Consider the following 25803-nt stretch of genomic DNA (forward strand, 5'->3'; position numbering starts at 1 on the left):
GCTGGTTTCAGGGGTGTTCTATACAGTTCTATTCTCTGCTTAACCACTTTGGCCTCTGTTGTCCTTTTTTCTTGATTGAGGTTAAGCGGGAAATATTGCAACTTCAGCTTCCCCAGATTAAAATAGAATATTTTCCATCATCCGTGTTCATTTTTCCAGATATGGCAGTCATCTTTCCTTAAATCAAAATAGTTACATTGGCTCTCTCTAGGGAACGGAATGGCTTGTGGGATTGGTAATGGGATACAGAGCCTTTCTCCTCTAGGCCATTTCATCCTACTGTAGATCCGTAGTATTGAGTAAATCTCAGAAACAAAAGGTAATGTGTTTACCTGAACTGTTAACTGCCTCCTTCCCAGCCTCTACTTTCCTCTGCTCCTTTGTTGTGGATATTAAGAGCTGATGTGAAGAGCTGCACATTGGCAGTGAACAACAACTAATTGTATTGATCCTACAAAAAATAAGGAACTATGCTACATATTCTTGAGCACCATCTACTGGCGCAGTATCTACTAATTGTTTATATATGGAGTGGAGCTCTCTGGTATTGTCACAGTGCAGGTTTCCATCTTTCTTTGGATGCAGCAGCTGTCTTCAAGGGGCACCTGGAAGAGCTCCACATTGGAGAAATCTGTAGAGAGAAATATTTGCATCCCTAAATACAACACTCTTTGAGGGGAAGACTCCTTGCTCTGTCCTCAACGGCAGCCCTTTTCAGGGAAACAGGCCCACATATGACCCTCCCTCTGCCATTACAGTAGTAGACCCTTAATTTTGCATTCTGAGGCACCTTCATTTGCAATGCCACAGACAACTGTATGCTTTGGAATGTCACTATGAGATAAGCCCAGAAGCAATGGAAAGAGGTGAGGGAAATAACCAACCACTTCTTAACCCCACATTTCGTTTTGCGTTAGTTCTTATTTTTATTAAGCCACCTCCTCTTTCTCCCATCACAAACCACAGTAACACAATTAACGCTAACTGGCACCCTTTGTTAAAATTATCGTTAGAGAGGCTGAGCTTAGCCTTTTACCCCAGTGGATGAAGATTGAGAGACACTTGTAAGATAGTGGGGAGAAGTTTGGGGAGAAGCACTCTGCTGCTGTCTATGCTGTCCACGTTCTGTAAGAGAAGACTTCAGTTTCCTGGCCTGTCAATGTTCTTTGTAGAAATTTTTCATTAGATTTTTTTTTAAAAGAAGTTGCTTCCTCTGTTATAAAGATGGTAGCACTGGATACTCCCAATCTTCAGTTAGTTACTGTGCTTCAAATAAACTTATGCTTCACATCCGTCTTAGATTTATGCTGGATACTTATGAAACAATATATGAAAACAACTCTGCTGTATATCTGGACATTTGTCATTTTCTTTCCAATCTTGTGTAATCTTTCCTAATCTACCACTAAATAGTTAATTCTCCTAAATGTGATGCTCCAGGCCATGTATTTCTGTAAAATTAGTTCATGTGTCATGACTGACTTCCTCTAACTGCCTTGTAGGTCTCTAGCAGCATTCACCTGCTAGCGATCACCTTTTTCAAACTGCTTCATTGCTTTCAGCCTGAATATAGAACTATGCAAAATGTTTGTAACCATGGAAACCAAAGCCAAGTGAGATTTATTTGGGTTTGGGGTTTTGTTACAAACCTAGAAATTGAGTCAAGTCCACCAAAAGTGTTTGAGATCCTTTAGCTGAGTTTTGTGACCCTTGAATTACCTGGGGTAAGTTTCAAATTAACCTCAACCATGGTTAGGCATTTTCTGCATCATTTAGAACCTTGAAATTCAAAGTGAACCTCTGGTGCTATACAGCTTCACACAGCTCTTCATGTTATAGCATTTGTTTCTGCACATTTATTATCACCCATCATTAGCATTGGCAGTGTTTCCCTTTCCCCCTATTGCATGGTGCCTGTTCCTTCGGCAAATTCTGTGTCATGGTATTTTAATCCTCAGAAAAGTTGGTTCTTCTATGCCTTTATTGTTCTAATATCCTTACATTAAAATAATGTAATGAATGTATATATGAACATATGTTATTAGCATTTATATAGAAAGAGGTTATTTTCAGCTGCCTTTTAATTACCTTGCCTCTACCTCTGACTAAAGGGTTAACCAGTATAGCTTGGATTTATTAATTTAGTACATGGCTCCTTTTAAGAATTTTCTACCCACTAATTTAACAATTAGTCTAGGTAATTTGATTTTTCCAGTGAGTCAGTTTGCTGATTTTCACCTGATTGAGTCAGCTCATATCTATTCTGCTTTTCCCCCAAAAGCTCCTTGTTGGCTGAAATTAAAAACTTTATGAATGGCATCAACTGTCTGTCAATTTACTCTCTGCCAAGCTTTACTTAGGAACATACCAATTCTACCAGCAGCTGGTGTTGTCTTAGAAAACATAGTTTTTAAGTTCTCCTTTCTCTTTATTTCAAGGCAAATATGGGAATCACTGTGCTCGGGAGAATGATTGTTTGAGACCCAAGAGGTTAAAGAGAATGAGAGCCAGGAGCATCCTGGGTTTTAATCTGAGATAAACTGCTGATTTCTCTGTGTGACCCTGTGCAATTGATTTGACCTCCTTGTGCATTTTTCACTCCATTTAGAATATTGGGTAAAAAACAGTCTTCACTGAAAACCACATTCCACATCTGAGCTTCATTTCCCTGAGTAATAAAAAGTGACGGGTTGGGGAGAGAAGGAGAATTGCACAAATATTTTAGGATTGGTTTGTTTGTGATATTTATTTCAAAATCACAAACACTCACACTAACGCACGATACAAACTTTATCTCTGAAAAAAAGCAATCACTCTCACATTGTTTTTGACCTTTTCACTGAATTGACTGGCCAGGAAGTATGTCCTTATTCAGTGGTTCCCAGCACAGTATTTATCTGTTCTTAATTTATTGCACAGCTTCTTTTTCACTTATTTCGCATCTTTTCATATCTTCTAAGTGGCATCTAATACATGAATAATAGTGGCCAACACAGTTTGCTTAGGTGCTTGCTGTGCAGTTCACTTTTACTGTAACTATAGCTGCTGTATCCTTTTTCTTCAGTTGTCATTATTTCTGAGGCTGACCTTATGTATGCTGAAAAGACTTAAAATCACTGTAAACCAATGCAACCCCCCTAAATCACTTACACTGGCTTAACACTTAAATAGGTTTAGCTAAATTCAGTAACTTACTGAGGCAAGCTAGAACTGATTTTAAGTGAGGGTTAAGCCAGTATAAGTGCATCTACACTAGGGATTTGCACTGCTTTAACTAGATCAAGTTTTAAATTTAAGTTGCATCAGTTTAGCTAAATTCCCGCATCTTCTGGCCTAGTGATTAGATACTAGCAGTGAGGGACCAAGTGCTAATTCCCTGCTGTGCCATAGACTCACTCTGTAACCACGGGCAAGTCACTTAGTCTCTCTGTTCCTCAGTCCCATACTTCACAGGAGTATTGAGTGTAATTACTTGTAAGACTGTGAGGGGCTTGGATATTAGGGTGACGGGGGCCATAGAAGTACCTTTGAGAGAGAGGCTGATCTATCTCAGTATGTCAGGTTTTTTGTGACTTACTCCATTTTATTTGTTTCTAGAAATCATTGCCAGTTGGGAAGCAGGGGTCTCAAGTCTTCCTGAAAGGGCTGGGATAAAATGAGGAACAAAATAGAATAGGCTTATTTTCAAACAACTTACATTAAGTGTTGGATACCGAGCTCTAGAATTTTGACAATGGTAGTTTAGATACAATGTGAAATTATATGACGAGCATACATGTTCCACCAACTCATATATCGTGTGCCAGAAGAACAACATTTTAGCCAGAGATATCGTGTGTGTGTTTTCTGGCATCTTGGTGGGGCTAACAATCACCAACAAAATTTCAAGGGAAGGGAGCTGTTAACAGTGTTACAGCCTGCAGACCAGAGGAAGACTTTGCAGTGCAACAACTAAAGGTTAGACAAAAGAAAGCAGAAGAGCATGGATAGTAAAAAAGAAAGAATCCTGAAATATTAAGGAATTTCTTGTCAGTGGGCTAATATAACTCTTGCTTTCAACTCCGCAGGGCAGTCCAGACTTTGCTGCCTGTAAATGGGCAGGATGTGGAAAAGTTGAATGTTAGTGTATGAAGTCATTTTACCATTATGTTGTAAAAAGTGAAGTGCACATTCACTACCAGAACAACAACAACAACAATCCTTAAATATTTATATGCCCAGAGTTGGGAAAATTTGTACTAGTTTTAGCTTTTTGGAATTATTTTAGCTCGGAATTTCTTCTCTTCTGATTATAAGTCAAACCTTCATTGGATCCCCACTACGTACTTTGTACATAGTAATGAGAGAGGCTGATGAAATGTGGCAGTGTTGGGACAAATTATGAAACATAGCTAATCCAGATTTATAAACATTGGTAAGTTTTTAGTAAAGCTAGAGGAAAATCAGTTTTTTACTGGGGAACATCATAATGCTCCTAAGTATGTATCTCAGACTGATAACCACTTATTGTATGTTAAAAACAAAATTTCAGTTGATTATTAAAACAGATTTGCTTAAGGTTAACAATGTAATAGATATGAAGCCATTACATAACTGTTTAAACCTCAGTAAATATGTTACAAATGTTAACTATTTTTGTGCTAACATAAATCAGAAGTCTTATTTAATCTAAACAAAACAAATGCATAGGAAAATCAGTTTAAAGTATGTTTTCAATTTCAGAAATAACTCCTTGTGGATTTTCCTTTATTTTTTCACATCTAAAGTCTGAAACCACCCAATAAGATTTTCCAAAGCATTGAGAAGAATGTCATGGGAGAAGTATCTTTTCCATTCACATTCATGCTGCCATTTGGTCACATTTCAACCCATGGAAAATAACTATTGTAAATATGATTAAACTCCTTCTAGCAGTTCTGACTTAAGGGTACTGTAAACTCTTAATAGAAGGCAGAGCTCTCTGATGTGTCTATGGGATATTTAAGAGGGTGAGGTAATATCTTTTATTGGACCAACTTCAGCTGGTGAGAGAGAGAAGCTTTTGAGCTTACACAGAGCTGTTCTTCAGGTTGAAAGCTTGTCTCTCTCACCAACAGAAGTTGGTCCAATAAAAGGTATTACCTCACCCACCTTGTGTCTCTAATATCTTGGGATTCACATAACTACAACAACATTGCATGTGGGATATTTACCCATTTCCATTAATTAGCGTTAAAAGATAGTGACATTCTAATAATATAGTGAAATAGCCTTCTCATTATTTATAATTAACCTTTTTAGTTCACGCACAAAATGTGCTTACTTTTAAATCAGAGAGGCAAATTTCCCAGTCAGTAGTTTTCTTTGCCTCTCAAATGTTTTAAATTGCTGCTAGACTATCTTTCTGCTTATAATGCATTTTGATGCACTGATTTTTATGCTATTGTGAATGAAATCTTTATGTTGCGAGGGAAAGTGGGAAAATCAGAACAGGCAGGTTGCAAACCACAATGGCTTTCTTGTTTTAAGTATCTGCTGAAACTTAGGAAACCCTGCATTATTAAACCTCTGTTTTTTTCCTTTCTAAAGTATCATTTCCTCTAGTTAGAGTCTTTCACTAAACAACAAATTTTACTTGGTTGTTGAAAAAACAGATCTGCCAGACAGCGAGGCAGATAGAGATGCTAATATTTTATCAACTGAGAAAGCACACACATACTTAGGGGCTTATTAACCTCCATCAAGTCACATCTAAAGAATTTCCTGTGCTCCCTTCACCCCTTGTTTACCTTGAGTTTACTTCAAAACTATTTTCTTTTCCATATATTTTTAGTCGGGACCCAACCTTTCCCACCCCAAACTGAGATAAATATCTTTTTAAACCCAAATTGTTTGTCTCCTTCCCCATATTTGCATAAAAGAAATGCATTTAAGAATGCTTTATAGATTGAGTAGCCACACTGGTATAAATGGGCATGAATCAGAAAATAAATGTCTGTCAGATTCTGCCGCCCATATGATCACTGAATAGTCCCTTACCCTGTGATTAATTCCACTGGAATGATGATGGGGGACTTATAAAGCAAAGTTCTACTGAATCTGAGTAAGGTTTCAGAATCTGGCCCTTAGTAAAGGTGTAGTTTGGTAAAAATGGAAGTTGAATAATAAAGGGGCTGGCTGATCACATGAGCTGAGTTGGCTTTTGAGGGTGTGTCCTATTCCTCTTGCCTATGACTTAAATTCTGCTCGCACTTATACCAGAGCAAATCTGGACTAACTTTTTTTTAGTTACTCCAGATTTACACGGTTGTAACAGAAAGCAGAATTTGGATTTTGTGAACAGGACAGCAGTTTCTGGTTTTGTCAATAGCTAGCAAAGCAAATGGAAGCAAACTTGCAGCCTTGTGCCAATGCATTTGTACAATGCAACAATATATTGACATGTCAGGCTATCAAAGTCTTCCAAGTGGAGGCTCCAGATCCTCCAGGTCAAATGATATGGCAGTTTTTCAGTCAAATCCACAAAATCATGAGGGAAAATGCAATGATCATAGGTTTTTGATCTAGAAAAAATAAGTTTTTTTTAGTTTTGGTGATATTCTCCTGTCAGAATACTTCCTTTCTAAACAATATGAAATTGAAATGCTGCTCACATAATGTCAAATCCTGCATTCTTTACTCAGGCAAAGCTCCCAGTAGAGTTAATAGGCACTTTGCCTGAAGTTGATAAGTTTTACCTAAGTAAGGAATGCAGGATTTTGCTTGTTGTTGCTAACATTAAACAGCTTCTCATCCTTCCTAAGGACAGAGGTGAAAGTAAGCCAGTCCGGTCCAGTATGGTGTACCGGCAAGAGCTGGTACGCTGTGCTGGACTGGACCGGCTTCCCGGGCGGTGATTTAAAGGGCCCATGGTTCCAGCTGCTGTGGGGAGCCCCGGGCCCTTTAAATCACCACTGGAGCTCTGGGCCCAGTGCTCCTGCCGCTGTGGGGAACCCCAGGCACTTTAAATCACTGCCGGAGCTCCAGCAGCGGGACTCGGGTGGTGCTTTAAAGGGCCCTTTATTTTGCCCCTGAGCCCCGGGGCTCCCAGCCACCTCTGCAGCTGGTAGCTCTGGGGTGATTTAAAGGCCCTGGGGCTCCCAGCCACAACTGGAGCCCCAGGGCCTTTAAATGCCTCTTCTGGCTGAGGTTATGCCGGCACTCAGGACTCCAGCGTACCCGTAAGTCCTTTCAGTTACTTTCACCCCTACCTAAGGATGACACTTATTAACAGTTTTTAACATGCATTTCTTTCCTAATGAATAAAAATGATCTGACACTTTATTAGATTGGTGCTGTATTTCTATTCCCACTGTTCAACATGCTGTTGAAAGAGCTGACTTAATTTTTACAGTTTTCCTAATGAGGAAAAGCAAGCATGACAAGCTAGATAATATTCTACTGAGCCTTTTCCCCTGAGTTATGAGAGTTCTGGAAAGGCCATGAAGCATAACACGTCAATTTTAATCACAGTCACTCTTTATTATTTACAAATAGAAGTAAAGCTCTGATTGATTTGTAGGTCTGATCTATTGGCCTTGCCTGCACTAGTCTTTTCTGCTTAAATTTTCCACTGTTTTTTACACCAGTGCTGCTCCATAAGCAGTAGCAATGGTGAGAGCACTAATGTCCATAAAATGTTGGCAAAAACCACTGGAGTTGGACTCGCCTCTCCCGTTGCTGGTATTTGCAAAGTTTACTACTAAAATGTTTCCAGATAAATGATTGTGCTGTATTTGCAATAAGAAGTTATATTTATAGAATCTTTAAACCCCCTTCCCCCAAAAAATATCCAAGCACTTTACACAACTGTATACACAAAAACTGTGTCACTCCAATGAAACATCTCTGGGGTGCAATATGAAGCTGTTGTGCACCACCACTCTCCATACAGAACTGTTTGTAGGAAGTAATGAGGAATAACTTCCAGTTATATCTGTAAGGAAAACATAGGTCTTGTATTGTCATCCCATATGAAAGACTTCACATCCGGGACCACACTGAGTAGATAAATTCAGCACTGATTGAGAGATGAAACAACAGCCCCGCTAATGAATCACCAACAATATCTCCTGCAGCTCCTTGGGTTTTTCTTGGAGGTATCTCAACTATAGTTCTCATGGGAGATCAGATAAGATCATTACAACCCCTTATAGATCATGGTAGGATATTGCCACTTCTTGAATAATTAAGAGGATTCAGCATCACAGTCTGTCCCAGGTGTGGTGATATCCTTGCACATAACATACCATCCCGTGTCTTATTGTTTGTTTATATGGTACAGCAAGAACTATACGCTAAAGCAGCAATAGAGGAGCCAGCAGCTGCTGAAGACCTGCTCATCCCAGACCGAATATGTGACAGCTGCTTAAGGCCCAGCTATCCTACAAATACTGTTTAGGCCCTGCATTTCCATATGTTGTGTGCAACACTTTTTAAATTCCTGTCTGCGCTACAAACTGGATCATTGTTTGTACCGGATTCTGTGTATTGTATACAGGAACTAAAGAGTGAAGCAGGGAGCAGAAACTGAAGAAGCAAAGTGAAGTCCAGCAGCTATAGCAGCCCCTAAAGGAAATCAGAGAACAAATTTCACAAAACACCTTCAGTGTGGAATCACTAGCTCTGCTAATGTTATATCTTGATCAACCTCTTTGTTCTTCCGTTGGCAGTTACTGTACTATAATGTATATGTGGAGGTAGAAAACAGATTTATGGAAACTTTAAGAGCTCAGTCTAATGTCCACTGAAGTCAGTGGAAAGATTCTAATTGACTTCAATGAGCATTAGATGAGGCCCTAAATTCTCATGTGTATATAGTGTCTAATAACTTCTTTTACTATCTCTTTACAGCACTAGCTCACTGTTTTTATTTTTTGTTTGCAGTCAAAAATGTCTGTAATATCAATGTTTCACTACTCTCGTGTTGCTGTTGCTGCTTTTTGGCTTTATCTTTTTTTATTCATCTGTGTAGCATTAGTCAGCATATGAGATACAGTGGTAATCAGGACAGAAGATAAGAAATAATTAATCCCTCTCCAGGAAAAACATGGGAAACCTAAGTAGGGAAGGAAATGTGCCTGCTGCCATATGTGTACAGTCAACTTTTTTTAATGTGAACATGGAAGATGTGTGGGGGCTGCTTTTTAGCTATCCTCCCCCTGCATTATCCACTTTTCTAACTGCTCTTTTTTCACTACCAATTTTTCATTATTTTCTCTGCTTTTACATTCCTGGCCTTTGTAAAGCAATTTCCTTCCCAAAGTACTTCATCCAATGTGTTTCCCATAACAACAACAACAATAATAATAGAAAAAAATACTCCTTTAATAGCAAGTTTGAGGCCAAAATCAATTTTCTGATACCCGTGCAACTCCTCTTGATTTCAAGGGGATTTGCACTTATGTTGCTGAGGGAAAAATCTGGCCCTTAAGATGGCCATCCACCTAGAAAGGTAACTACAACAAGCAACTCTCTCAAAATATAGGCAGCCCTTATTTTTCAAAATTGGGGGAATAACACTTGCACAACCTTCCCAGTTCTCTCATGTGACTTTCTGTCTCTTTGCATATACTGGCTAATCCTTTGCATGTACTTCAGATTGTGACTAGGTAACACACTCAGCAGAGTGGCACCAGCCTTGACCTGTTTCATTCTGACCTTTAGCTACACCACAGTTTTTGATGAGGAAAAACTGCTTGTAACGCTACGTAAAATGTCATAAATCAAGCTATGTGGGAAAGAGAATGTTCCACTGACCAGGGATTAGAGACCAACAATTCAGTTCTCTTCAGAGCTCTGTCTTTAATATTGGGTGACCATTTGCAAATCATTCAACCTAGCTATGCCTCTGTTTCTCCGTCTATTAAATGGGTATTGTGGCCTGTCTCCTCAGCTGTGATGGAGCAGAGCTTGGTGCAACTCCGGTCAGGTAACTGAAAGACACCTTTCTCCCTCCTCTGATTCTCTCTTTGGGTAGGCACTGAACCAGCTGTGGGTGGATGTTAGATCCACCTGAGGACTGCTTTATCTTGTGATGCCTCCCAAGGGGACCATTGTACTGATCAGGGTCAACAGAACACATAGTGTGCCCTGGCCCCAACCCGTACATCCCTCCACCTGGTTTAGGACATGAGGACCTAGGGTCGAGGTGGCTAAATTGGCTTTATGTCCCTTGAGGATTTCTCCTCAGCTAGAAATTAGAGATGAAAATTACCCAGCACATTGGCTGGTCACCTCCCATGTCAGTGAAGGATTGCTCCTTTCAGTGCATTTATTGTTGCTTTGTCTCATCCAGTTTAAATGTCTCTTTTGCATTCTAATGATACAGAATGAAAATTAGACAGTTTGGCTGTCTTTCTTCAAATGAGTTGGTAATAAAGGGTCTACAAAAATATCAAAGCAAGGTACTATCATTGTAAACTAATTTGTCAACTGAACACGCAGAAGCAATGAGGAACAAGTGGTTATGCAATGTAACCACACTTTTATGTTTAAGTTTTGGGCAGAGGTTTCAGTGAGTCCTTATTTTAGCTAACCGGTTCACTTATGCCTGGATATAATGTGGCATTTTGTGCACCATAAATGATGACTGCTGTGATTGACTTTCGGAAGAACTACTGGATTTCCTGGAATCTTGGTCCAGCATGATGGATCAAGAGAGCACAATATTAAGGGTATTCACAGGGAAAAGCAGACAGAAAATCTTCAATGGCTGCCTATACCAATGTATAACCTTAATGGGGAACAAAATGTTTGAATGTGCTTAATGAGCAGAAATCTCAAATCTACCCTGTTGCTCTGATTATCTTAAATATCATATTAGCATTTTCTTACTTAAATTAGAAGGTTATAGGCAGAAAATACAAAAATATTAGAAACCTGAGAGAAAAAATGCAGAAATAAATCTGGACATTTTAAAATATTTCCCTCTGATTACTTTATAACTCCATACTTTTTGTCATATATATCTCTTACCCTTTCAAGACTCTGGACTTTAGTCTTTTAAGATGGAGTCTTTGCAGATTTTCACAGCCTACTTGAAAACTTAACAGCATATGCAATTTATTTTTTCTTCACTGGGAAAAGGGCTTAGCCCCAAACTTTATGGTTGGAATCTAAAGAAATCCTGTTGTGTTTCTGTTTTGCACCTGTACTAACAGACTTAGGAAGCCACTTCCACCAACAGACACGGAGTACTATCAACATATCCCTCCCAAGAAAGGAGTTGGGGTGTAAAACAGAGACCTGCTGGTAAATTAAGCAAACTATGTTGGCAATGCATTTACACTTAAGACTGAAACCTTTTCTCGTTGAAATTAATAGCAAAACTCCCATTGATTTCGATAGTACAGGGTTAAATCCTTCACTGAGCACAATATTCTTACGGTGTTGGAATACATTCTGAATAATAATAATACAGAGATTAGCTAGTGCTATCTTTTTTTCCTTATAAGACTTTTAACTTATTGCTCAGAATATTTTAATATTTTTGTGTTTTCAAATATTTATTACAGTAAGAAAAGACTGAGCTGTGGAAGAGTGAAAAAATGACAATATTTCTTTCTTTCATAAGGTAAGATTTCAAAAATGCAGTTTTCCAAGTGCTTATTTTTAGCACAACAACTATAAAGTAATTTAAGTTCCCAAATATTGGCAACTTCTCATTCAGATTTATCCCGACCTTCACAATCTTGGCTACATAAAAGCCAGTATTTTAAAATTCATGATCCTTTTTGATTAGCTGACATGATGAGTCATCAGCCAAGCTTTGTGTGTGCCACTGTGCTGACCTGTTCTGCATTAGAGAAGCTCAGACTGCATTTCATTTCGTGGCCATATATTACAGCTGTACGTGCTTCAGGACACCTGATTTCAAATTATCTCAGATTTTTTTCCCTTCTTTGCATCGAAAATTGGAAACTCCCCAATTTCCATTGGGAGTTTGGCTTCTTGTTCCTAGATTTTCTGGTCTCATGTAACTAACTGCACATGAAGTAATGTTCCCACATGGATGTATTATTCACAGTGCTATGATCTATGCAGTTAACCACAGCTTTCCTAATGAGGATCTTTTGGACCTTTCAGTAGTCCACAAAGGGAAAATAGATGTGTATTGATTGTTGCTTACCACAGGAAGAAGACAGATGATGAATTTAGCTCTGGTGTAAAGGATCAGTCCAGCTTCACATAGCACACAGTTAAAGAAAAACTGCAATTGGTTGCTGTATCAGAGATGTCTAAAAACAATATGGACTAGTTAGCACTAATGAGAGGTAGACGCATTGCAGATTATTAAATTTTGGAAATTATCAAGTAAATGAACTGACAGCTGTTAAAAACAAACAAACAAAAATACCAAAGACTAACCTATAGAAAGATCCTAGAGATTCAAAAAGAATTTAAGTTGGTATCGAAATTTAAGAGGATTCCATAGATACGCATTCTGTAGGCTATTAGAGTCATAGATATTTGTGTATAGTTATTTGGAACCATTCTTTAGAATTACACAACAAGGATATAACTTTCTATTAAACTATAAAAGATGGTCCAAAAAACCTAAAATAGTAGGGATATAATTCTGTTGTTTCTGTGGGACTTTTCCATGTGATTTTTCCATAGGACTTTTATTTTCACAACTAAAGATTATATAATTATTTATAATTTATCATATACTAATACACATGGTAGTAGAGTTCGTAAAAATAATTGTCTTAGTAATACTGCCTGAGACCTCACAACAGCTCATTGCTATTATAGTATTTATCTGAGAACTAGATAGAGAATACTATCACTGTATGAATCCTAAAGTATGTACTTCAGCAAAATTCTACTGTCTATTGAAAACTGAATTATCAAAATAATATGTACAAATAAGTGCCACAGAGTTAATATCTACTGATGCATGGCTCTCATGATTCTCAGTGAAATCTGCCTTAGTGACTTTTCTCAACTGGAAGTCTAATCTGATGATGTGGCTCAAGGCAAAGGAAGTGTAGCTATGCATTGATATGTACTTTAGAAATGAAGATAGCAGCATCAGAAAGTCAGGAAACATTCAACGTTATTGTAAATTCTATCACTTTGATTATTTTAACAATGGCAACTTATTAATTTAGGCTCTGGTACATCAGACTGGTTCTGCAAAAGATAGTTTAAGTTCAGTATGAATGGGGCCTGTGAGATAATTAAAATGTATAAGCAGCAAAGAGTCCTGTGGCACCTTATAGACTAACAGACTTTTGGAGCATGAGCTTTCTTGGGTGAATACCCATATATACCCATATATATGTAGTTCCAACTACAAAACCAGTTTCTCCTCCCTTGGTTTTCACACCTCAGCTGCTAGAAGAGGGCCTCATCGTCCCTGATTGAGCTAACCTCGTTATCTCTAGCCTGCTTCTTGCTTGCATATATATACCTGCCCCTGGAAATTTCCACTGCATGCATCCGACAAAGTGGGTATTCACCCACGAAAGCTCATGCTGCAAAATGTCTGTTAGTCTACAAGGTGCCACAGGACTCTTTGCTGCTTTTACAGATCCAGACTAACACGGCTACCCCTCTGATACTAAAATGTATAATACACAGCAGCTTGCAATATTAACTAATTTTTCCCTCTTTTCAGGTCTTGAATGTAATAAATGCACTGGACAAGGCATAAAGTCTTCTATTAATGCTATGAAAATTAACTACATCACATTAGCAGCAGAAAATCTTCAAAGGTACAGAAATTAAACACTTAACCAGTAATTAATTAAACCATCCATGCCACAAGCATTTGCAGCACAGCCTAGGTATTCAGTTAGGTCAATAATTAAACTGTAGTAAATCATCTGTAGGTTCCATCCTGTCAAACTTTAGAGGTTTAAAGATTAATTCTCAAGGACCCTTAAAGCTATAGTGAATCTGTAAATGATTACACAAGATAGCTGAGCAATCCATATTTTGCTACTATTAACATTATTTTCAAGACATCACAAAATTATTTCTTTTGTTCAAAAATAACATGTGACCAAAATGTATCCCTCTCTAGTCCTTATGAAAAAGACATATTTCATTTTTTGAAGGCCAAGGATAGTCATGGCAAAATATACGGGATTTTTTTCTGAAAGAAAAGATGTATACCAAACAAAAGTAATGCTTTGTTTTTTCCAGTTTCTGTGAAGTCAGTGATCATGAAAGCAAGAAGCTAATATCACTGCATTCAGCTGGCCATAGTGCAGGCAAGTCCTATGTGAGCTGTCTCATATAGTTCTGCCAGTGCAGCTCAGACAAGATTTGCAGTATTGTCTATTTCAAGTCCTGGATAACTGTGAGGCAGATTTTGCCTAGTACAGCAAATTGCCTGGTGGTTTTGTAATGTGGGAAAATATGCATTAAGGAACTAGGAAGAGACAATCAAATCTTACTTCTCAACCTCCCAAAGTCAAAAAGCAGAACACATTTTGAGACTGTGTCATACAATGGAAATCACAGGATATAATGCAACAAGCTTAACATGGTCTGAGATTCATTTCTTCAGCATCAATAACATTTCCTGTCACCTTATTTACACGCAGATTATTTCACTAGAAATAATAATTCAAATATATGTGACATAATAGCAAGTTTATGAGGGTTAGAAATAAATGTGTGTCTAAAATTGAAACATCGCTAGTAATGAAAGGCAGTTAGGAGGAATCAAATGTACTTTACATGAGACCTCAGTTGTATTTAAGTCCAATATTTGCCGAGGGATAAAGCTAGTGAGCGCGTTCATTCACTAACCCTATCTTTAGTTTTTCTGTCTCACCACTGTTTATTACAGCAATAGGCTCAAGGTCAACTTTCAGATCTGTTTCTTGAACCTCCCATTATTTTCATAGGGTCTATAATTACCTCAATTTGCCCTCTTTAAATATAAGCACAACATTAGCTTTCTTCCAATCCTCTGAAACTTCCCTAGCATTCCAAGACTTACTGAAAATCAACATTAGTAGTTCAGAGCTCCTTGATCAGTTCTTTTAAAACTCTTGGATGCAAGTTATTCAGCCCTGATGATAAAATATCTAGCTTTAGTAGCTGCTGTTTGCCATTGTCCTTAGTTACCATTAGAGTGAAAAGTATTTCACCATCATCTTGCTATGAATACATTGTTATTTTTAAATAAAGAGATGGCTTCCATAATAGAATATCATAAGGGCTGCTCCACAACAACTGGAGAGGCTTTAGGTTTTGACAATGGTTGTGTGTGTGTGTGTGTGTGTGTGTGTGTGTGTGTGTGTGTTATTTAAATGGTCTCTCCCATATACTACATCTTCTCCTGCTCCTCCTCCTCCCTCCCGCATCACTTGACGTTGGGTCATCATGCAAGCATCTGCCATCTTCACCTGTCCAAAGTAGCACAAAGGTTGACTTGCTTACCATTTTCTTTGATGCAATCCATCACTTCCTCAGATTTCCTCAGTTTCAGTTTCCAACCATCCTTTTCTGTCATGCTACTTCCCTAGGTTCTCTTCCTTCATCCTCTGTGTCCAAACCAGCAAAACTGTACTTCCTGCATTTTGTCAGCCACATTGCTAATTTTGACTTCTGTCATAATGCTCTCATTTCACAATCTCTCCCTTTGCGTGACTCTTTATTCCGCTAAGACATCTCACTTTAAACACCTGCAGGCATTGAACCTGCTGTCTCTTTGCCCTGGCCTTTCAGTCTCAGTGGGATATGCTTGTCATACACAACTCTTGAGATGTTATTCCACACTCTTCTAACACTCCCCAGTTTGGGCTGTATCTCACTTTCAAGTTTGCCATCTCTCATAACCCAGCCACCAAGGCATTTGAACTGGCCGGTCTGGTTTAGTTATACTCCGTTAATGTCTGTATGTAGTTTCCCTGTCACACCTCTACTGATCCACATGACCTAAATATTAGTCATGTTCATTTTCATCCCGTGCCTGCTTAGTTGACCACACCACTGGTTTACTATTTCCTCAAGGTCTTCTTTTGGGGACGCTCTGTCGGCTGCATATAACAGCTTCTCACCTTTTCTCATTGGGTAGTTCCTGTTGACGTAGTCCATCAATATGATAAACAGCAATGGACTGCAGTCCGACTTCCAATTCAGAGGGCCTTGTCACTGCAAAATATGTTCAGATCACTGTTTTAGATGATCTATGGTAGTTCATTCACCATAGTTATTAAACCCTCTCCATATTTTCTCAGCACTGGTGTGAGCATACTTCTATCCACTTTACTGTATGTCTTTTCAAGGTCTGCAGAAGCCCAGAAGCTATCCTTTTTGTACTCTTGCACTTCTCTGTCACCTTGCCAAATAACAAACACAGCATCTTGTCCTTTCTTAAAGCAGAACTGTTATTCAAGAAGAAGTTTGAGCGTTCTCGTCCATATAAATATACCTAAATTGCTTTTACTCATTATTTGGGCAATAATGAAAACTACTGATTGTTGATCACAGTGATGAAAGCAGGGGCAGCTCCAGGCCCCAGCACGCCAAGCACGTGCTTGGGGCGGCAAGCTACAGGGGGTGCTCTGCCGGCGCTGTGAGGGTGGCAGGCAGGGTGCCTCCGCGGTTTGCCTGTGGAAGGTCCACTGGTCCTGCGGTTTCGGCGGACCTTCCGCAGGCAAGCCGCAGAAGGCAGCCTGCCTGCCGTGTTTAGAGTGGCAAAATTCCTAGAGCCGGATGAAAGCACTTTATAATACCCCAAGGACAAAGGCAGGTGAAACCTTATCAATCAATAATTAGTAGAGATAGACCTGAGATTTAAAGACTGTAAAGATATGGATCCAAAATTTCAAGTCCTGCTTTTTGCGTCAATGTGTAATAAGAGATAGATGACCAGTTTGGATCAAAGAACAAGCTGTCTCAAATCTTCTCAAAACTTGAGACAAACTTAAACCAAGTTCTTTTCGAAATCTGAAAACTCTTAACTTTTTTTTGTGAACTTCTATACTTCTTAGTTCTGCCCAGAAGCAGAAGTTACAAAATAATGTGAATGATAGTTTTCATGATGTTTCCAACCTGACCAGAAGCAAAAAATACCATATATATCCTGAAAGTGTCTTATTGGATGGCTTCTAGCCCATTTCTGCAGATCCAAAAAGTTTACATATTTAGAACATTTTTGGATAAACATCTGAACTTTGCAGTGCTTATCTGACCTGAATCTTTGAAGATTCATCCATCATTAACTATAATTTATTAGTGGTGAGAAACATTTCAAGAAAGTGCTTGTTTTCCCACAGATTTAAATTCATGGTAACTCTTATAAAGAAACTATCTCATATGCTCAGTATGAAGTAAGCACAAATGTAATCCATATTCATGCAGGACATCAGGAATGTCTTCAGAAAGTTTGTTATGAAATGAAGAGTTGTCATTTAAGCTACAGTTGAAACAAGTGGAGTGTGCCAAAAAAGGGGAAGAGACAGTTTTTTTACTTGAGTCTTAAATATTATGTCTCTAATGTATATAATTTATTAATAATACTTTTTGTCTCCAAGTTAGATTTTCTGATACATTACTCACTGATGTTCCAATAACCAACATCAATTAACTACTATAAGCAGAATTTAACACTTGAAACCATATTTTTCAGAAATATGTTTGCATTAGTGCACAGAAATTGTGTGTGTAGTAATAATTGCTCCTAGTTGGATGTGCATGTAAACTTACTGTAATTGTGCATGTAATTTATGCATCCAAATATGCACATTTTTGCATGTTATGTTATACTCAGACTTTTTTGAAAATCTATGCTTGACATTTAGCTCTAATGATAGTTATGTCATGATTTCAAGATGAAGGATTCTAAATGTGAGTCTCCTGGAACTATTTATGAAACTTTTCCTGTATTTATGTTGTAGCTACCATATTAACTAAGTCACTCCCTGCCCAGCCAGTGTCAGCTGCATTATTGTGCCTTGGTAGGGAATTGCTACTATGAAGTGGCATCAGAATTAAAAATAGATGTGGTCAGATAAACACTTTTAAAATAGGTTTTAGAGAATGCTTGGAGAAATGGATTTTGCAAGATTGCCTGTGTCCATTTTCCCTACAGCCTCTTCCATATTACCTTTTAAATCAGTGTGTAAGAAGAATGCAGTTTTTTGTTTTTGTTTGTTTTCCAGCCACGTTTCTACCACCAGAAACTTGATCCAAAGGTGTCCTTTTTTTTTTTTTGGCAAAAATTCAAAATGTCTTATAAGGAAGGAACCCTATAACACAGTGGTCTCCAGCCTTTTCGGCTGGCAGGCGCCAGCCGAAGGATCACTGCGGCGGTGGAGCAGCCACTGAAATGCCACCGAATTTCGGCGGCATTTTGGCTGCGACGCCTCTCAATGACGCCGCTTACCATTGGCAAGCGGTGTCATCGAGGGGCGCCTCCGCCAAAATTCAGGAGTGATGCCTCTCGAAGACATCCCTTGTTGGCCACAAGCGGCGTCATCGAGAGGCGTCGCTGCCGAAATGTCGGCATTTCGGTGGGTGCTCTCCCGGGGTCCAGGATGCAAGCGCATTAAGAGGCCCCCGCGGCCACCGTGTTGGAGACCACTGCTATAACATCATTAGGATTAGAACAATACGTTCAGGGCATGGGGAAAAAATCCTGAAAATGAAATACCTTTCCCAGTTTCTGTATTAAAACCAGAATGAAAAAACAGTCAAGCCCAAAGCAAAAACCGCAGCCTATACATGATTGTTCAGACACAGTAAAGTTCAAAATGTGTCAGAGGGTTGCTGGTTCCCTAAGGGAAATGAGCCGCAGTTCACCTGTGACAAGTTTAACTCACCTCCTCAGGTAGGGGAAATAAAAGTCATGTAATGGAGAACAGGTGAGCTTTATAAGAACAGCAGGAAGCTTTAAGAGGGGAAGATGAAGGTGAAGATGTGGTGAAGTCTATAGAGACCAGGGGAGTTGCCCCAGGTAGGAGGGCTGGGAGTAGCCTGCTAGGATCTTCTTCATGCCTTAACACCAGGAGAGTTTGGAACTCAGAGTCAGAAGAGTGATCTCCAGCCAGGTAGAGCTTTGGAGTGGTGACTGAATTGGGACCCAGCTCTGGGAAGGAGGGCTGGGAGCTCTCTAAGGGAGCAAAAGAAACTGAGCTGAGGTTGGGGTGTGGAGGGCCAGTGTGTACCCAGAGGACTGAATAAATTGGACCCTAGAAGGGCAGTGTTTAAATTACCTTTGGACTGAGGGTGTGCAGTTCTTAAGGGGCCTAAAGAGAGGGGAAACAGAAGCAGGGTGCTACAGAATGGCCTCTGGTCACAAGCGGGTGTTCAGGAGGCAGTTTACCCTGTTATGGTTAGTAATGTTTTCATTATAAATAGGTGTGTAAGATTAGCTCAACCAGTACTAACACGTTTACTTGGGGGATGTTGTTAGGTGGTTGGGGAAAGTGGTGTATGGTTCTGATTCAGTAAATCACTTACATCCATTCGCATTTGGGAAAGCCCTTAAAGGTATGCCCTATTTTTAAGTATGTGCTCGTGTCATATTGACTTCAATAATTAAATGTTTTACTGAATTGGGGCTGAAAAGAGTGACTAAGGAAATATTGTCATATATGTATCTCCCTTAGAATTCACCATCTGGAACAACATTGCTCTGCTCCTTGTCACACCAGGTTGGCAGTCTTTTGTTCCCTAAGGGTACGTCTACACTACAGGATTATTCCGATTTTACATAAACCGGTTTTATAAAACAGATTATATAAAGTCGAGTGCACGCGGCCACACTAAGCACATTAATTCGGCGGTTGCGTCCATGGTCCTAGGCTAGCGTCAATTTCCGGAGCGTTGCACTGTGGGTAGCTATTCCATAGCTATCCCATAGTTCCCGCAGTCTCCCCCGCCCCTTAGAATTCTGGGTTGAGAGCCCAGTGGCTGATGGGGCAAAAATCATCGTCGCAGGTGGTTCTGGGTAAATGTCGTCAGTCATTCCTTCCTCCGGGAAAGCAACAGCAGACAATCATTTCGCGCCTTTTTTCCCTGGATTGCCCTGGCAGACGCCATAGCACAGCAACCATGGAGCCTATTCAGCTTTTTTTTTAGTCATCATATGTGTACTGGATGCCGTGGACAGAGGCGATACTCCAGCGCTACACAGCAGCATTCATTTGCTTTTGCATGATAGCAGAGATGGTTACCAGTCGTTCTGTACCGTCTTCTGCCAGTGTAATTTGGCAATGAGATAACGGTTATCTGTCCTTCTGTGCTGTCTGCTGCTATCATGGGTGCCCCTGGCTGAGATCGGAAGGGGGCGCAAAAGCAAAACTGGGAATGACTCCCTGAGTCAATCCCTCCTTTATGGTTTCTAAAAATAGAGTCAGTCCTGCCTAGAATATGGGGCAAATGTACTAGAGAAGCAGTGTATCAGAGAGTACAGCTGCTCTGTATCAGATCCCACAGAAATGATGAGCTACATGCCATTCACAGAGGGTGCCCCTGCAACAACCCCACCTGTTGCTTCCCTTCTCCCCCAACCTTCCTGGGCTACCGTGGCAGTGTCCCCCCCATAACACTGAGGTTTTAGTGACATAAAATGAGGGGGAGGCATCCTCCCGGTGCTATGATAGTCCAGGCAGGACATTAAGCAGTGTGGGGGAGAGAAGCCCAGCATCCCACTGCTATGATAGTCCAGGCAGTACAGAATCTTTTCTTTTCACATGAAAGGGAGGGGGTTGATTGAAGCTCAGCCCCCAGTTGCTATGATGAAGACGGTTACCAGCCGTTCTGTACCATCTACTGGGAATGACCGGGAGTCATTCCTATTTTCACCCAGGCGCCCCCGGCCAGCCTCACCTGAAGCCAGCCAGGAGCACTCACGGGTTGATAAGAAGGACGGTTACCAGTCCTACTGCACCGTCTGCCACCAGGGAGGGGATAGGAGCGGATACTTCTCTTCACTGCTGCAGCATCGCGTCTACCAGCAGCATTCAGTAGACATAGGATGACATTGAAAGAAGTCAAGAAACGATTTCTTTCCCTTTTCTTTCACCTGGGGGGGGGGCAATAAATTGACGAGCTATTCCCTGAACCACGCCGGACAATGTGTTTGAACCTATAGGCATTGAGAGTTCAGCCAAGAATGCAAATACTTTTCGGAGACTGCTGGGGACTGTGAGATAGCTGGAGTCCTCAGTACCCCTCCCTCCCTCCATGAGCGTCCATTTGAGTCTCTGGGTTCCCATTACGCTTGTCACGCAGCACTGTGTAGCCTGTAGATTTTTTTTTCAAACGCTTTGGCATTTCGTCTTCTGTAACGGAGCTTTGATAAAACAGATTTGTCTCCCTATACAGCAATCGGATTCAGTATCTCCCATACGGTCCATGCTGGAGCTCTTTTTGGATTTGGGACTGCATTGCCACCCGTGCTGATCAGAGTTCCACGCTGGGCAAACAGGAAATGAAAATCAAAATTTCGCGGGGCTTTTCCTGTTTACCTGGCCACTGCATCCGAGCTGAGATTGCTGTCCAGAGCGGTTACAGTGGTGCACTGTGGGATACCGCCCGGAGGCCAAAACCATCGATTTGCGGCCACACTAACCCTAATCCGATATGGTAATACCGATTTTAGCGCTGCTCCTCTCGTCGGGGAGGAGTACAGAAACCGATTTAAAGAGCCCTTTTTATCGATATAAAGGGCCTCGTAGTGTGGACGGGTACAGCGTTAAATTGGTTTAATGCTGCTGAAATTGGTTTAAATGCATAGTGTTGACCAGGCCTAAGAGGAAGTGGACTGTTTTCTGAATCAAGATGAGATATTAGACAGTTTGGGAGGTCTGAGTTTTGGATGTCAGATATACAGTCCCTTCGTATTCAGTTTAAAGTACATTTCTTCACCTGAAAAAATGTTGGAAGTGAGGAAAACATTCCTTCTGGGGAAAAATTAACCACATTATGCTCTTACTTTTTCATTTGACGGTTAAGAGGATAGGAGTTACAACTAGATTTACGGGTCTATCCATTGTTGAAATGTATGTATTAAGAGAAGCGAAGAGTCCTGTGGCACCGTGTAGGCTAACAGATGTATTGGAGCATGAGCTTTCTTGGGTGAATACCCACTTCGTCGGATGCACCCACGAAAGCTCATGCTCCAATACGTCTGTTAATCTGTACGGTGCTACAGGACTCTTTGCTGCTGTCACAGATCCAGACTAACACAACTACCCCTCTGATACTTGTATTAGGAGAGATGATCGTTAATACCAATTAACCAAGTTAGTGACACACTCACCCCATGTGCCCCTCAGTTTATACTCCATGGTATACTACTGAGAGGAAGGATGGTCCAGTGGTTAGGGCACAAGCATATGACTTGAAAGAGCAGAGTTCAGTTCCCTTCACCACAGCTTCCTGTGTCGTCTTGGGCACTTAGCCTCTCTTTGCCTAGAGGTAATAGTATTCTGCTACCTCACAAGGGTATTGTGTGGATGACTATACTAACAATTAGGAAGCACCTCAGACCTTATGATAATGGGGGTTATATCAAAACCTTGGATAGATAACAGACTGCCTCCATCAACCCTTGGGATGACTGGGGTACTGTTTATATAGAGGGCCTGGTCTTTCAAGCTACAGAGCACCCATAACTCCCAGAAAAGGTATGCTTAGCACCTCATATCACCAGGCCTGTAGCTTGCACAGTACTCTTTGGAATGAAAGGGGTTGTAAAATTGTAAAGTAAGATTATTACAGCAATAAAATGTAACTGTTGATTAACAAAGCAAGACCTGATAACTATTAGCTCTATATTTATAAACAGCCAGAACCATGAGTAAGTTCAACCATGCAGCTAATTGAAAGCAAATAAAGATGTGATGACACTTCAGTTGTTACTGGAATGAAAGCATCCCTCACAGGCTTCTTTAGATTCTTTCACAAACATTTTGTTAATATTAACAGTACCTAGGGTTGCCAAGCTTCTAATTGCAGAAAGCCAAATCTCAAGGCCCCTGCTCTGTCCCTTTGCCGAGGTCCCACAGCCCACTCAATCCATCCTCCCTCCCTCTGTTGCTTGTTCTCCCGCACCCGCATTCACTCACTCATTTTCACATGGCTGGGGCCAGGGGGTATGGGAAGGGCTGAGGGCTTTAGCTGGGGTTGCAGGCTCTGGGGAGAGGCTAGGGTCAAAGGATTTGGAGTATGGAAGGAGGCTCAAGGCTAGGACAGGGAGTTGGGGTGCGTAAGGGGGTTTGGAGTGAGAGCTCCCAGAGGTGCTGACCTCAGGCAGCTCCCAGGAAACAGTGACATGTCCCTCTGGCTCTTAGGCGGAGAGGCAGCTGAGGGGACTTGGTGCACTGTCCCTGCCCATAGGCACTGCTCCCACAGCTCCTATTGGCTGTGGTTCCTGGCCAATTGGAGCTGCGGAGCTAGCACTTGGGGTGGTGCCTGTGGGTGGGGACAGCGTGCCAAGACCCCCTGGCTGCCCCTCTGCCTAGGAGCTTGCGGATCAAGCTGGTCCCTACCCGGGAGCCAGTAGGGAGCCTGCCAGCCTCGCTGCGTCACCAACTGGACTTTTAATGGCCTGGTCAGCAATGCTGACCAGAGCTGCCCGGGTCTCTTTTTGACCTGTGTTCCAGTTGAACACCAGACACCTGGCAACCCTAACAGTACCTTCTATTTAAATAGACCCTCCCCATAATGTGTTTCCTGAACTAAACAGAAACATAGGAAGAAACTGTGAGCACCACCTGTTAGTGAAAATGCAGAACTACAAATAACTATTGCTAATGTGCCTAGAACCAAAAAAGGACATGATTGGGAGAAACTATTAGAAAGCAGATATTGTATTTGGGCCACATTTTGGATTGACTTATTAACATTACAATTAGTGACCACAAACCATATGAAAGCAAGGTAGGTGGGTGTTTGTAGAACCTTATGTTGAGACTATACCTAATATTCTTGAGGGGTTATGTTTGTCTGATTTGCACTGAATTGATGTTGGCAGAAGGCCCTTATACTCAGTGTACTTGGCTTGATCATTTGCACGAATTTTTAATCTGTAGGAAACAGGATAAGTGTTTGACGCTTTAAGAACTGGCAATTATTCAGGCTTTCCATGGCTGCTAGGAGGTGGTGTGGGAGGGAGAAAGAGAGATGGGCTAGCTCTTGGGATGAAAAAGTCCAGAAATGACCTGCCTAACACCTGGAGAGAAACCTCTTTCCCCGTATACAGGCTGTATCTCAACCTATTCAGGTCAGACAGCATCAAGGGGAAGTGGTGCAGAGCTAAAGACTTGGCAGACTGTTATAATGGGAGAGCAGCAGAGAGCTAGCTGTTGGCTTGAGGAGGGCTGCAGGGAATATGTCTCAGAATGGGAAGAAGTGAGTTCCCAGTGGGAGAGGGAAGGGATAAAGAGGGTCCAAGAGTTGGGTGGGCACAAAGAAAGGAGAAGATGAGAGGGAGTATACAATCTTTTTCATCCCAGAAAGAACTCCAGGCTTACTGAGCTATTCTGTTACTCTTTGGTGGGTTTTGTATTATTATTATTAAAATATGGATCTACTCTGGAAAAGTCACTGTGTGGGGTTCTCTGTTTGTTGTGTCTCATCAACTTCCGTGTCAGATGTGCTCAGTTTACGAGTACACAGATAAATCTTCTAAATGCAAACTTTGCCAAGGCTCTGAGAGTCAAACTGAGCTTCCATCTTGCACACCTCCTGTATTAAAGGTACTGCAAGCTAAATTAGGCACTCAGTTTCCCCATGCGACTCCATTATGTTTACATTGTGCCCACAGAGATAGCTGTGCAATCCCCTTGCCTTTGGTGGCTTTGTTTTGGTGTATCAGACTGGAACGTCAAACAGTTTAGCTGATACACAAGATGGACTAAAATCCAGCTTGTTCTCTTCTAGCTGCAGCGGCGGCTCCAGGCACCAGCGCTCCAAGCATGTGCCTGGGGCAGCAAGCCGCGGAGGGCACCCTGCCAGTCCCTGGGAGGGCGGCAGTCAGGCAGCCTTCGGTGGCTTGCCTGTGGGAGGTCCACCGGTCCCGCGGATTCGACGGCAATTCGGCGGCGGGTACACCGAAGGCGGGGGACCGGCGGACTGCCTGTAGGCAAGCCGCCAAATCTGCGGGACCGGGGATCTCCCGCAGGCAAGCCGCTGAAGGCAGCCTGCCTGCCGTGCTTGGGGAAGCAAAAAAGCTAGAGCCGCCCCGTCTAGCTGTATTAGCATTACAGGACTAACGAGCAAAAAGTATTAAAAACTTATTTTTGCTATTTAAATAATGAGTATTTCCCTTAGATGCGTGAACTTGAAGTTGCTTCTGTAAAATGGGGTGTTTGAGCTGCTCTGAACTACCAGAAAAAATCACGATTCTACTGAATCCTCAAGACCTGAATTAATATTGGTGTCAGACTAGCTCTGCGTTCAACTCATTTAACGTACCTTTGGACTATTAGGTGCCATTCACTTGTGACAAAGGTCGCATGTTTTCGGACACTGACAGTGCAAGTCATGACAAGCTGTTTCTCTGTTTAAGAGTAGATCAGGATGTTTCTAGCATTCATTCAATGAAGCTGGCAAACGGCAGCATCTGCCTGAGAGGCTCTATGCCTTTGAACATGCAGTAGAGGGAATTATTAACACCTAGTCTCAGATCTATAACTTCATTTAACTCAGACCTCTCAAAGGACTTTTTATGCCTGTAGCTAAATAGCAAGCAATTTTGAAGCTGACGTTACCTAACCAGTAGACTTCTTATTGATCATAAAATGAATTGGAAAGCGCTCTCTCTCTCTCTCTCTCAAAATACCTCCAGTTTTTCTTTTAATTCAT

General features: G+C 41.0%; 1 protein-coding gene across 3 annotated transcripts in view; it reads left to right on the forward strand.

The window, feature by feature from the left end:
• Positions 1 to 25803, forward strand: part of SULF1 (sulfatase 1) — a 176919-nt gene that overhangs the window by 10641 nt on the left and 140475 nt on the right. For all 3 annotated transcript variants that reach the window (XM_050940671.1, XM_050940670.1, XM_050940672.1), the window contains 2 exons: positions 11535 to 11593; positions 13646 to 13742. The gene's annotated coding sequence lies outside the window, so the exon portion shown is untranslated. The remainder of the gene's footprint in view (positions 1 to 11534; positions 11594 to 13645; positions 13743 to 25803) is intronic.

The sequence above is a fragment of the Gopherus flavomarginatus genome, chromosome 2 (assembly GCF_025201925.1).
Source record: "Gopherus flavomarginatus isolate rGopFla2 chromosome 2, rGopFla2.mat.asm, whole genome shotgun sequence".
Lineage (NCBI taxonomy): Eukaryota > Metazoa > Chordata > Testudines > Testudinidae > Gopherus > Gopherus flavomarginatus.